At 45.5% G+C, this 13,522-nt stretch overlaps 1 protein-coding gene across 2 annotated transcripts in view; it reads right to left on the minus strand.

Annotated features, from left to right (window-relative positions):
• TENM2 (teneurin transmembrane protein 2) overlaps positions 1-13,522 on the minus strand; it is an 828,204-nt gene that overhangs the window by 146,915 nt on the left and 667,767 nt on the right. The gene's annotated exons all lie outside the window — the stretch shown is intronic.

The following is a 13,522-nucleotide window of genomic DNA, read 5'->3' on the forward strand; positions in this document are numbered from 1 at the left end:
ATCGATTTCTGTAATCCTCCCCAACGAGAGGAGTAGCGCTAAATTCGACATGGCCATATCGAATTAGGCTAGGTGTGGATGGAAATCGACGGTAATAGCTCCGGGAGCTATCCCACAGTGCACCACTCTGTTGACGCTCTGGACAGCAGTCCGAGCTCGGATGCTCTGACCAGCCACACCCCCGGGAAAATTTGAATTCATTTTCATTTTCCTGTCTGGGCAGTTTGAATCTCAGTTCCTCTTTGGACATCGAGGGGAGCTCAGCAGCAGTGGCAACTATGCAGAGCTCTCCAGCAGAGATGGCCGTGCAATCCAATAGAAAGAGGGCCCCAGCATGGACTGATCGGGAAGTCTTGGATCTCATCGCAGTGTGGGGCGATGAGTCCGTGCTTTCAGAGCTGCGCTCCAAAAGAAGGAATGCTAAGATCTACGAGAAGATCTCCAAAGCCATGGCAGAGAGAGGCTACAGCCGGGATGCAACGCAGTGCCGCGTGAAAATCAAGGAGCTGAGACAAGGCTACCAAAAAACCAAAGAGGCTAACGGACGCTCCGGATCCCAGCCCCACACATCCCGTTTCTACGAGGCACTGCATTCCATCCTGGGAGCGGCCGCCACCACTACCCCACCCCTGACCGTGGACTCCGAGGATGGGATCATGTCGGACATGACAGCGGACGGGGAAGAGGAGGAAGGAGATGAGGAGGACGAGGCAGTCGACAGCGCTGGCACCGCTGATTTCCCCGACAGCCAGGAGCTCTTCATCACCCTTACCGAGATCCCGTACCAACCGTCCCCATCCCTTACCCCGGACACAGAATCAGGGGACGGATCAAGCAGTAAGTGCTGTAAACATGTAAACATTTATTTAAAACAGAACGGTAATATTTATACTATTAACAATGTATATTTATAAAAGTGCTGTAAACTAGTAAAAAAATAATCAGGTACAAAACAGGAATATTTACAAAGGTAACAAATGGGTTTTGCATGATTTCTCTGTCTTAGGCTCTTCTCAATTTAGTCCCAAGTATTTTAAAAAAATTTCACAATGTCCGTTACTACATGATTCCCAGGCCCAAGACGCTCCACTCCAAAGTCCCAGTGCACCTACGCGAAAATCCGGTCAATGTGGCCGGGGATCGACGAGAAATCCTCGTAGGAGAACTCCTCGTAGGTCTCGTGGAGGTAGAGCTCAAGCCTGTTGATCAGGTTCCGGGGTAGGGCGATCTTAGTGGGCCCTCCGTGGTAGCAGACATGTCCCCTCCATGCCACAATCAGGTACTCGGGGATCATGGCCCGACATAGCATGGCGGCATACGGCCCCGGTTTCTGCATGCTTTCCCGCAGCATGCGTTCTCTCTGGGTGTCCGGGATCCTCAGGAGGGTGATGTCGCTCATGACGCCCTGCTTTGAATTAGGGAGGGGACTGTTAGTATTGGGACTGCTTTACAGCCACGCGGTGGAGGGAGAGGGGCAGCATACAGGGATCTTTCCCTGGGACAGCCGCGAGGGGGTGGGACAGGGGCAGAGTTGATGCTGTCCTGATTGCTGGCAGCAGAGACTGGCATTGCTTTCAATGTGAAAGGAGGCCAGTGCTACAGCTGGAGTTTTAAGCAGCCACAAGTCTGCGGCTTACCATTATTGCCCGCTCCAGAAGTTCAGGTCTCCAGCCACAGTTCTCTGAACACTCCAAGACCTCCGCAAGTCCACAGGCACTGAAGGCGACGGCCGAAAATTCGACCTTGTCCTGAGTGCGCATGTGAGAGGTTCAGTGCATGGTCTTGTTCACAGAGAAAGACTAGGTTCTTTGTATACAATTTCATTTATCTGTCTCAGGAATTCACTCCCTTTTTAAAATTCACACAGACACATCTGCGACTGTCTCCCAACCCAGCCTGTCAGCACACTCCCAGAGGCTAGCGCAGATTAGGCGGAGGAAGAAGAAGACGCGTGAAGACATGTTCACAGAACTAATGGGCTGCTCCCGAGCCCAGGCAGCCCAGCAGACACAGTGGAGGGAGAACTTGTCACAAATGCACCGAGCAGTCATGGAACGGGAGGAGAGGTGGCGTCAGGAGGACCAACAGGCTACTGAAAAGCTGCTTGGACTAATGAGGGAGCAAACGGACACGCTCCGGCGCCTTGTGGATGTTCTGCAAGACCGGAGGCAGGAGGACAGAGCCCCGCTGCAGTCTATCTGTAACCGCCCTCACCCGCCACCAAGTCCCACACCACCCTCACCCAAAGTCCAAAGAAGGAGGGGCGGCAAGGGCCGTTAAAACTTTCAATCAACCCCTGCAGACTGCTCTAGCAGTAGAAGGCTGACATTCCCCAAAATTTCATAAGTCCTTTCCTACCCACCTCACACAAGCCCCCGTCCAAGTTTCACCCCCCACGTTTCATGTCTGGTTCGCAATAAAATGTTTGTTTCTGTTCATTACTGTTTCGGTCAGGTTCTTTTGAGGGAGAGTCTGTCTGGAGGGGGGGAAGGGGCTTGGTAATTGGACAGGACAGTCACCTTTAGCAGGCTACAGAGGCGGGGTCAGGTCCAGCATCAGGACACATACACAGTGCAGTCACTGGTTACCCTGGTCAGTCTGGGAGGTGCTTTTCATGTTTTGGGGGGGGGGGGGTTGCTCTGTGACTTTGTGGCGGGGGAGGGCAGTTACAGATCTTATGCAGCGGTCCTTATCCTGGCTCACAGATCCACGCAGCAGGGGATCTGTAACCCTACCCCCCCTGCCAGAAAGTCACATAGCCGACACATACACACAGTCCCCCCCAGGAGTGCTGGCAGGCTCCATTGAAATAACCAGTCCACCAGTGCGGAGCCTGTCATTCCGGGAGTTTAGAAGTATCATTTGCATCAGAACACTAAACCCGCCCCCCGCCACAGTCTGCGTCCCCGGTTTAAAATATTCCCGCGAAAACAGCAATACAGACAACGGTGTTCATTAAAAAATCGAAATGATTTTATTTTTTGGGAAGGGGAAGGGGGTGAAGGTTGTATGTAACTGGAGAGGATAGTCAAAATGGACTGGGTAAAGAAACGGGGGCAGGTTCAGCTTTTCTGTCCACAAACTGAAAAGTCACTGGTTGCCCTGCTCACTCAGGAACCTAGCTTTCAAAGCCTCCCGGATGCACAGGGCGTCCCGCTGGGATCTTCTAATGGCCCGGCTGTCTGGCTGGACGTAATCAGCAGCCAGGCTATTTGCCTCTAGCTCCCACCCCGCCATAAAGGTCTCCCCCTTGCTCTCACACAGGTTGTGGAGCACACAGCAAGCTGCAATAACGATGGGGATATTGGTTTCACTGAGATCACAGCGAGTGAGTAAGCTTCTCCATCTCCCTTTGAGACGGCCAAAAGCACACTCCACCACCATTCTGCACTTGCTCAGCCGGTAGTTGAACAGTTCTTTTTCTGTGTCCAGGGCGCCAGTATAGGGCTTCATGAGCCAGGGCATTAGCGGGTAGGCTGGGTCCCCGAGGATGACTGTAGGCATCTCCACATCCCCAAGAGTTATTTTGTGGTCTGGGAAGTAAATACCTTCCTGCAGCCGTCTAAACAGACCAGAGTTCCTGAACACGCGAGCGTCATGAACCTTGCCCGGCCATCCGACGTAGATGTTTGTAAACCGTCCCCGATGGTCCACCAGTGCTTGCAGCACCATTGAAAAGTAGCCCTTTCTATTGATGTACTGGCTGGCCTGGTGGTCCGGTCCCAGGATAGGGATGTGAGTCCCATCTATAGCCCCACCGCAGTTTGGGAATCCCATCGCGGCAAAGCCATCTATGATGACCTGCGCGTTTCCCAGGGTCACTACCTTTGGGAGCAGTACCTTGACGATTGCCTTGGCTACTTGCATGACAACAACCCCCACGGTAGATTTGCCCACACCAAAGTGGTTCGCGACTGACCGGTAGCTGTCCGGCGTTGCAAGCTTCCAGAGGGCTATGGCCACTCGCTTCTGGACAGTGAGGGCTGCTCGCATGCGGGTGTCCTTGCGCTTCAGGGCAGGGGACAGCAACTCACAAAGTTCGAGGAAAGTCCCCTTCCGCATGCGAAAGTTTCGCAGCCACTGGGATTCATCCCAGACCTGAAGCACTATACGGTCCCACCAGTCCGTGCTTGTTTCCCGGGCCCAGAATCGCCGTTCAACAAAATCCACATGCCCCATTGCCAACGTCATGTCCTGGGCGCTGGGGCTCGTGGTTTCTGACAGCTCTGTGCCACTCTCCGACTTCAGGCTCTCACGGCGGTGCCGTAGCCTCCTCGCCCGATTTCTCTGCATCTGCCTCAGGGAAAGGTGTATGATAAGCTGCGAGGTGTTGAGAACGGCCACAAGTGCAGCGATGGTCGCAGCGTGATCCATGATCGCAGTGCTGTGGCGTCCGCGCTGTCACTGACCAGAAAAGTGCGCGAACTGATTTCCCGCCGGCGCTTTCATGGAGGGAGGGAGGGCGTTAGTGACGGACGGATGACGACAAATTTTTTTTACCCAGAAGGCATTGGCGGCTCGACCCAGAATTCCGATGGGCAGCGGGGACTGCGGGAACTGTGGGATAGCTGCCCACAGTGCACCGCTTCCAATATCGACGCTCGCCCCGTTAGTGTGGACTCACAAAGTCGAATTACTGTCCTTAGTGTGTCCTTAGTGTGGACACACACGTCCGACTTTGCAATATCGATTCCACATATTCGATTTAAGTAAAATCGAATTACCCTCGTAGTGTAGACATACCCTTAGATATGACAAACATATAGGGAGTTGGCACAGCAACTTAATTTCGTTGCTTAATTTGCAACAATGAATGCGACTCCACCATTTGCTTCAATGACATTTAGCATCATCACAAAGTTTTCAAGATGACGCCACATACAAGCCCAAAGAGAAAGAGTCAAAACTAAATGGAAAAAAATATCAGTGCAAGGCTATGGAGACAATGTAACTTGAAAAGAAAACAAAACGCAGATTGTAACACCAGTAGGTAAGCTAAGACAATTAAACACAAAAATAAACTACATTTAAGCAATGTTAAGTACACAAGAGGAAAGACTTTATGTCACAGTGAGTAAAACACAGGCTTGCAAAGCATGGTAATTGCAGCACAATGATTCTCAGACTTTAGCTGAAGATACATAGCACCGGGAAAATATTTTTAACTCATCATAAAAGGGCTGATACGGTCTGGAAAATCCCAGGTATCTCCAAACATGGGATGCAAACTTCTCATGCATTGGGGATCTTATTAAAGCTCTTAACCACAGGGGATCCATTGACATGAACATTAATTTTAGCTTCCGCGTGTACACATACATGCATATAGGGGAGGGAGCAAGTCCTGAGACAAAGCACACTGAAGTCACTGGAAAGACTCCTATTGACTTACTGGGCTTTGGATCAGACCCGGAAAGAACAAATGAGTGTGCGCCTTGCTCACCTTTTGATAAGTCTGAAAATCTTATTACAATGCTGTCCATGGAAAAGCTGTTAATGAGGACATTTTACCAGTGTTTCCAGAAGCTTTCAAGGATCGGTAACAGCAGCACAAACTTTCTGACACTCACCAGCCAATGTACCTCAGTCCCACTTTAAAGGAACCAGCATAAAGCAAGGTAATTCTGTTGTAGTGTCTTGGACATCAGTCTCTAATCCTGAAAGTAAGATGCCTAACTACTGAGGAAATGCAAAAGCAGACGTGCTCCTTGGGATGGAAACACTGTGGAATCAGAGAACCATCGTGTCATACAGTCTCATTACTTTTCACCTACCAGTGTGGTGGCCAACTGTGGCATCTGGCAATATGGACAACACAGGACACACTGCACTATAGGATATAATATTAGTGTTTAATTCTATGTATAATCTTATGCCAACTTATATCTTTACTATAATTCCCCTAGTCAGTCCTTTCCATTCTCTCACCCTACTATCTCTTTCACTCTCAGCTTTGAGTCAGTAGATACTGGTATGCTGCCCTCAAAGATCCAAACTTCTTGCCTGACAAGTGCCCTCTTTCTCAGCTTCTGATTCCTTCTTTATTCCTCTTATTCCAGCAGTCCATCCTATTTGCTCTCCTCAACAACATGCTTGCCCCCATTACATGTACTGTTGTCCTCTCTGTCTTAGACTGTCAGCTCTTTGGGAAAGGGAACATGCCCACTTTCAGTCTTGCAAATCACCATGCACATGCACATACAAGGAATGTATGATAGTATGGTGTGATATAAAGATTTTATTGGCATGAGTTTGGAATGGCCACTTTATTCATGGATGATGAAGCCGTGAAGAAATGACTGAAGGTAATCCAAAAGGAATGCTAATAAAATCATATACCACACCATCATGTATTGTGTATATACCACATGGGTTACAGAAAAACTATTTTAGAAAAGTTTTAGAAAGCTTTAAAAAAAGGCTATTTCCTCTACCTGTAAAGCCGGGGACTTTAGTTATCCTGAGTCCAATTCAGAGTTCAAGGAAGGTCATAGAAACCTCTAAAAATGATGACCTAAAATAGTTTTTGTATGCCTCAATTGTAGTCACTTTAAAGACTGTTACCTCAGGCCTTCACAAGGCTAGAAGCTGGAAGCTGGTAATCATCCCTTTCCAAAAATACCATTTATAGCAATGCAGGGATGGGAGGCTTCTTAAAAGTCTTTTTTGCATGGGCTACAGCATAATCTGTGCACCAGTGTCATAACTATACTTTCCCCATACATGACACGCCTTACATACATTAATAAATGTTCACAATGGCACTGTCAGGTATTGCAGAGGTAGCAAGATGTGTTCTTGAAGAATAGTAAACTGAAGTGCAGAGAGTTGAGTGCCTTTCCTTAAGTCACACAGGGAGTCAATAGTAGAGCTATAGATAGAACTCAGAAGTCCTGACTTTCCAGTCCCCTGTTTTAACCTTTAATCTTCAGTAAAATCCATGTGTGTTGGGGTGAGATCTGAGGACTGAAAGTCAGAACTCCTGGGTTCCATTCCTTGCTCTGCTATTGACTGGCTATGTGCCTTAGCCCGGTTTTGGAGTGATCACCCCTAAGAATGAGTTTAGTTCTTGGCATCTGTTTAGATTGGCAATCGTGATGCTGGATTTTATGGTGGGGACACCTGTCCACTAGGAGCTGGATTAAGGCCACAAACTCACTTCACAAACCCCATGAAACAGCTGACAGATGCCAATGACCATCCGTAACTATCAAGCTGGGCTGCAAGTCAATTTATTTGTTCTGCAGTTATATCTGGCATGTTTAACGGAGTAAAAGACATTTTAATGATGCAAATGATGTAATTTTTTAAGGGCAGACAGTACTCATGTGAAACTGTGAAGAAACTCACAGTAAAAGTGAAAACTCACACTAAAAGCACCATGCTAGTTTTGAACCTGGAGATCTTTGCATGACAACCAATGGTATTGCTCATCTGCCAGGAATGCAGAAAATCAGCTGACAAAATATGGGATTAGCATGAGGAGGATTTGGAAATTTATCATGCACTCATCACCAATTGCTGATTCACACAGGCTAAAACTTCAGAACAGGCACATAACAAAAAGTAGCCAGTCTTATCTTGGTAAGAGTTTGGAGGCTGCATAAGTTCATAGTGAGATCAAAAAGCAAAGAATGAAAGACTCACATTGCCGCTGCTATTGCAGTGGATACAGAAAGTAATACCCAAAGACAGACATAAGAAGAGATGGTAAGAAGGAAGCTGAATATGCTGAATGTGGTCAGCCCAATACCTTGGTTGTGGGGTATGTGTTGGCTGCAAATCATGAATACAGCATTTTAAAAAGAAATAGTACCTATTTGACAAATATATTCCATATGCTGAGACACTTCTTGAGCTGTGAGCTCATGGAACATATTTGGCAGTAAGCTTTTTCCGACTATCTTTTCTCCTTTCCTCCCTCGCCCCTCTTGTCACTTCTGTCTCCTTCCACCATCCTTCCCGCTCTCCTTACCTCTGGCCTCTTTCCTGTTCTAGCTCTGCTGATCCCACAAACTGCATTTCATTGTTGGGCACCCTTGTTTTCCTGTTGACTCCTGTTTTGTTGATGTGCCAATTTGAAGTGATTTAGTTGAATAACACACCACAGGCAGTGAATGGGGTAGCATTATACATGGACTGAACATTTCTCCCTCACTGACTGAGAACAGAGTAAAGGAGCATCAGCCAGACAGGCAAGAGGCCAAGGCTATTCTGTCACACACTATCCACTTCCCCTGAATGTGCTAGGGTCTTTGGTGCACCTGTTCTATATTCACCTCCTATAATTTCAGATCAAATTAAGAAGACAAGTATCTTTTCCATTAATCCTATAGAAAGGAAATGTTAAGAAGGGCTACTCATTAGCACAGGCAGAAGATCACTCACTCACCATAGATAAAAGAGATGGCCCCCGTCTGATGTATAGTACAGAAATGAACTGAGTGATCAATAAATCAGCCAGATGCCCTTTCACCTTCAAGTACTTCACACTGCAATCCCTCCCATACCTGTTTATTTTCAGTGGGAGCATTTTGGGCATTAGATTAGGAAGGCCAGGCCAGGCAACCTACAAGTCTCTGAATAACCCCAGGTTCAGAGAGTGTCAAAACAGTTTCACCAGCCTCTAATTAAAACACTTTATGTTTTGTAATATCACCATTGTTTTTTTCCATGACAACCATAGGCAGCAGGAGTCGTCATTTTCAGTAGTTAGTAGCTACTTATTTACCCAATAATTTAGCATCTAACCCGTTAAGTGTTTATACAGCAGATCAAAAGCACACATGCAATATAGAAGCAGTGGTAATGGTAAGAGCTTCTATCTTCTTAAAGGCAACCATTAGAAATACCAAATGCTTTCAAAATAAAGAAAAGAAATATGCCACAATGTTATATGGGATTAATAATTATTTTAAAACACAATAAAATGAAGAGCTCAAAATGAAAAAAATAATTTAGAAAAAACCTACCCTTGTATTTATACTTATTTAAATGGCGCCATCCTTTGCCAGCAAGCCAAAAACAAACAGAATGAAAATAAAATAATGAAAAAGCCACACAAGGAGAATAGGAAAAAGCTGAGAATAAATAACTGAGCTCTATTACAGCCAGACAGGAGAAGCAACTGATGGAACATGCTACTCATTGCTGGTTTTTTAAAAAAAAAAAGCATTTTAGATCAAGATATTAATCCAAACAAATTGCTTATTAAATTGCATAATCAATGAAATTTATCCGCTAACTGCCAACTTAATGGCCAACGTCAGGAGCTATCACTAGTCGACTCTTAATTTTTCTTCACAAATCAAGAATGCCAGTCATCAGCTCTCAAACAGTTCAGGTCAAATTCTGCATCCTTTCATTTATGTAGATGTTTATACCATGCTCATCATTATGGTATCTGAACCCTGTGTGATGCTGCATTTGGTATAAGTCTGGGCAGAATTTCACCTTTTGAGTTTAGCTAAACAATTCCATAATGCAAGCTCTAAGTTCACCTTACAATTCAAAGATGTATGAATATCAGCACATCTGCAAAACAGTATGACAGGGGTCGGCAACCTTTCAGAAGTGGTGTGCCGAGTCTTCATTTATTCATTCTAATTTAAGATTTCGCGTGCCAGTAATACATTTTAACGTTTTTAGACGGTCTCTTTCTATAAGTCTATAATATATAACTAAACTATTGTTGTATGTAAAGTAAATAAGGTTTTTAAAATGTATATGAAGCTTCATTTAAAATTAAATTAAAATGCAGAGCCCCCTGGACCGGTGGCCAGGACCTGGGCAGTGTGAGTACCACTGAAAATCAGCTCGCGTGCTGCCAGAGGTTGCCTACCCCTGCAGTATGATGATGGCTTTGGATAAACTTTTTTTCCTGAGGTGAGAGAATTCACATGCCCTTCAAAACGTTATAAGAGTAAAACAAATTATAGTAAGTTTGATACACTCCAAAGATCCTAGATCAGTTGGCTGTTTCAGCAACAAATACTGCAAATCTCAAAAAGCAGGACAGTAGGAATCATGCCTGCTTATTGACTTAGCAAGGGACATTGGCCAATTGAAAGCAGCTAAACCAGTGTTAGAACAGGAACAGGAAAAAGCATTAGGGTCTGTCAAGGTGAAGAAGAAGATGCGTTTAATACCTCCCAAGGGGTGTTATGGGAATTATGGAAAAATACAACTGAACACACAAAATAAATGTAACACAGTGTCAAAGTAACATAATCATGGCTCTACAAAGTGCATATTCCCCGAATTCCTCCTTGACACTATTTTGTCTCTCTGTCATTGGGCACTTTTATGAAATATACTTAAGGACATATTACCACCTATGCAGTTACTGGCAATACAGTTCAGTTTATGGCCGCTTCTGCACCAGCTTAAAGCAAACACATATTTTGAAGACAGACAAACACCCACTAAATTATCCTCTGAGTTAAAAACTTTTACATTTCTGTGGTGCTTCAATCACTTGAGATTAAAATGTAAAATGTGAAATTTTCATACGGTAAATGAAGGCCTTAGTCAGGTTAAACTCCCATTGATTTTAAAGGGAATTTTGCCTGAGTGAGGATTGAGTATAAATGTCAGGATTGGATCCATAATGGTATTAGCTTTCTCCACTATGGGTGAAATCCAATCCACTCACATGTAGGGTGACCAGACATCCAGATATTATTGGGACAGTCCCGATTTTAGGGGACTTGTCCCGCGTCCCGACCTTACATCTGTCGCGACGCCCTTTGTCCCGATATCGGGGACCGTCCGGACCGCAGCTGCGGCACCGCAGCCACGGTGCCGCCACTTACCACTTCCTGGGGCAGCTCCCGGTGCCCACCTGCCGGCAGGAGCACCACATGCTGCAGGGGCAGGGCTTGCAGGCGCCGGGAGTGGGCAGAGAGCCCTCCGCCCCCCCACCCGATCCGACCCACGACCCTAGGAGCCAGGGGGACCAGCCTGCCGGATGCTTCCCGGGATGGGAGCCGCCCCAGGTGAGCACCACTGGGACTCCCCACCTTGCCCCCTGGCAGGTTCCTCTGGCTCTTAGGGTGGGGGGGCTCTGCGTGCTGCCTGCTCCTACAAGCCCCTCTCCGCGGCTCCGGCAGCTCCCATTGGCACTTTTACTGGCCAATGGGAGCCACGGAGCTCGCGCTTGTGGCGGGTGCAGCACGTGGAGAGTCTGGAGACCCCCCTCGCCACTCTCACCCTAGGAGCCGGAGACCTCCCAGCAGGGCTGGTGAGTGCGGCCAGTGAAGGGGGCAGGGTGTGATGGAGTTAGTGTCTGGGAGGTGTGTGGGGGGTGCTGGGCTGTGAGGGTGTGAAGGGCACTGGGCAATGGAGGAGGTGTGTGTGTGTGTCAGGGCACTGGGCAGTGCAGGTCAGTGTGGGGCATTGTGTAGTTGTGGTGGTGGGGCTGTGGGGAAGGACACTGGGAGGGAGGAAGGAAGGGAGGGAGGGGAAATCTGTGTGTATTGGGAAACTAGTGAGTGGGGGGATCTGTGTGGGGTGCTGGGCAGCTGTGGTGGGGCTGTGGGCAGGGGGGCGCTGGGTGGGGTGTGAAAACATTATCTACAAACAGAACTAATAGCTTAAGTCTACCTTCATTAAAACTGATTTACTTCAGTATATCATGTTATTATTTTAAGCTTAACATTACATAGAATCCTAATTTTAAATTCTGCCCTCTCAAACGGCTCTCACATACAGTATCCACTGAAGTAGACAGAAAAATCCATACAAAATGAATGGAGATATTAAAGGGCATGTTCAATGAGTGAGGTATTCATAATGCACACATGTGCACATCCCTACAGTTGTTGGTCTGTTCCAGACCAGTAACTGTATGTGTATCTATCTGCACATGTACATGTGAAGTTTGCATGCATACACATTTTGCCCTTTTACAGGCCCCTAAAAACATAGTCCCTGGTGTTTAACCAGAAACATTAATAAAGGGGAAAGAAATTAAGGGCTTCTCAGAATTCATGGAATTTACTACTATACTTGTTCTTTTGAAAGGGGAAAGACACAACACATGGAAGAGAGCAGGAAAGATAGGGAGAGGCCTTATGTGTTGATTGAGTGGTGCTAGTAGACTTATTGAGATATAACTGTTTGACAAGTGTCCTAGAATATGACTGTTAGTCTGATGGAGCCTGAACAAACAGTGTTTACTGCCATAAATTTGAAGTATTAAAGCAGATGATGTAAGAACCCTACACCAAAAGTGGCTTAGTACATATAGAATTATTGCTGCATAACGCAGAAGGCACATGAGATGTTTAATGGCCAAGTTCGAGATGTCTAAAGAGTGGCAGTGAAGCATGAAGGTACTACACACACTTTTTCACAGATTAACAACAAATAAATGTGCACCAGTGTCAATATGCATGTACAGCACATACAGTAATGCCGTATGCTTTGAATATATACAGTGGTCTCCTTTGTAAAACTTGCCAGTTATCGTAATGTTTCAGATAATAATGTCGCCTTGGTATTCCCTAGAGTAAGTATAAGTATAAGTAACAAGGCTAGTACTGAAGTATACTTATTAATTTATTTAGGGCAAAATGGGCATATTTTTAAGGGTCACCACTGAATCTGAAATAGTATCCAAAATGCATATTTCTCCCTTTGAACAATAATGAACCCTCACTCCAAAGAAAACAATCCCAAACACACAGTACTGAAAGTGTGACTTAATCCCACACAAACCAGGAAATTGAGAGTGAAGCCTGTTTTAAAATAACATCACCATGCCCACGAATTACAGGGATCTCCGCAGCGCAGTTGATTATATACACTATTGGTCTATTGCAGTAGCTAGGCTAAGCCAAGAGTATCTTCCTTGACTCTCAGTTTTCTGGCTTTTTTGTGTCTGAGAGACCCTGAACATGATTTGAACTTTATTTTTTGTAGTTTAATATGTTTACCAGAAACACTACCCGTCAAAAATACCTACCCCAAATTGGCTAGAAGCATTTATTACGTAACACCTCAATATAATCCATTCATGGATGTGCTTTACATTTGTGGTTAGCTTTGGAAATTGTAGCACTGGACCTCATAGTGTTAATTCACTAAAATAAGTCTCTAGGATAGGGTTATTTTTATACTTCCCTTTTATATTTTTATACCTCCCTGAATATAAATCTCTCTCTCATTCTCTGAAAGTCCTGTAAGTATTACAGTTTAAAAAGATTACAAGATTAAAAATAACCTTTATGAAATAGAAACATGCTTAGCCCAGAAAGAATATATAAAATGTACAAATAAAGAAGATTCTCAGTCTTCTATTACAGGTAAATTAATGATTATCAGAAAGCATTGATGGTAATTCAGCTGCTTTTACTGGAAATGAAGCTTTTTCTTTTTAGTAAATTCTTCTTTCCTACCTATCTTGGCACAGAAACTAGCTACGCTTATCCAGCCTCATCAGCAATGCAGCATTATTTTCACTTGACCAACTGCTTTAACTCTGTCAGATCGAAGATAAAGGTGTGTGAGTGTGTAAATA

The sequence above is a fragment of the Terrapene carolina genome, unplaced genomic scaffold (assembly GCF_002925995.2).
Source record: "Terrapene carolina triunguis isolate 2854851 unplaced genomic scaffold, T_m_triunguis-2.0 Scaffold838, whole genome shotgun sequence".
NCBI classification, from domain to species: Eukaryota; Metazoa; Chordata; order Testudines; family Emydidae; genus Terrapene; species Terrapene triunguis.